The sequence below is a fragment of the Heptranchias perlo genome, chromosome 35 (assembly GCF_035084215.1).
Source record: "Heptranchias perlo isolate sHepPer1 chromosome 35, sHepPer1.hap1, whole genome shotgun sequence".
NCBI lineage: Eukaryota > Metazoa > Chordata > Chondrichthyes > Hexanchiformes > Hexanchidae > Heptranchias > Heptranchias perlo.
In genome coordinates, this window is record NC_090359.1 from 10,237,703 (window position 1) to 10,239,324 (window position 1,622).

A 1,622-nucleotide genomic window follows, 5' to 3' on the forward strand; every position below is an offset into this window, starting at 1 on the left:
AGGGATACAGGGTCAGACACACAGGGATACAGGGTCAGACACACAGGGATACAGGGTCAGACACACAGGGATTCACAGGGTCAGACACACAGGGATAGAGGGTCAGACACACAGGGATACAGGGTCAGACACACAGGGATACAGGGTCAGACACACAGGGATTGACAGGGTCAGACACACAGGGATACAGAGTCAGACACACAGGGATTCACAGGGTCAGACACACAGGGATACAGGGTCAGACACACAGGGATTCACAGGGTCAGACACACAGGGATACAGGGTCAGACACACAGGGATTCACAGGGTCAGACACACAGGGATACAGGGTCAGTCACACTGGGATACAGGGTCAGACACACAGGGATACGGGATCAGACACACAGGGATACGGGATCAGACACACAGGGATACAGGGTCAGGCACAAAGGGATACAGGGTCAGAGGCACAGGGATTCGGGATCAGACACACAGGGATACGGGATCAGACACACAGGGATACAGGGTCAGGCACAAAGGGATACAGGGTCAGAGGCACAGGGATTCAGGGTCAGACACACAGGGATACAGCGTCAGACACACAGGGATACAGGGTCAGACACACAGGGATACAGGGTCAGACACACAGGGATACAGGGTCAGACACACAGGGATTCACAGAGTCAGACACACAGGGATATAGGGTCAGACACACAGGGATACAGGGTCAGACACACAGGGATACAGGGTCAGACACACAGGGATTCACAGGGTCAGACACACAGGGATACAGGGTCAGACACACAGGGATACAGGGTCAGACACACAGGGATACAGGGTCAGACACACAGGGATTCACAGGGTCAGACACACAGGGATACAGGGTCAGACACACAGGGATACAGGGTCAGACACACAGGGATTGACAGGGTCAGACACACAGGGATACAGGGTCAGACACACAGGGATACAGGGTCAGACACACAGGGATTCACAGGGTCAGACACACAGGGATACAGAGTCAGACACACAGGATTCACAGGGTCAGACACACAGGATTCACAGGGTCAGACACACAGAGATACAGGGTCAGACACAAAGGGATTCAGGGTCAGACACACAGGGATTCACAGGGTCAGACACTCAGGGATTCACAGAGTCAGACACACAGGGATACAGAGTCAGACACACAGGGATTCACAGGGTCAGACACACAGGAATACAGAGTCAGACACACAGGGATTCACGGGGTCAGACACACAGGGATACAGAGTCAGACACACAGGGATTCACAGAGTCAGACATACAGGGATACAGGGTCAGACACACAGGGATACAGGGTCAGACACACAGGGATACAGGGTCAGACACACAGGGATTCACAGGGTCAGGCACACAGGGATAGAGGGTCAGACACACAGGGATACAGGGTCAGACACACAGGGATACAGGGTCAGACACACAGGGATTGACAGGGTGAGACACACAGGGATACAGAGTCAGACCCACAGGGATTCACAGGGTCAGACACACAGGGATACAGGGTCAGACACACAGGGATTCACAGGGTCAGACACACAGGGATACAGGGTCAGACACACAGGGATTCACAGGGTCAGACACACAGGGATACAGAGTCAGAC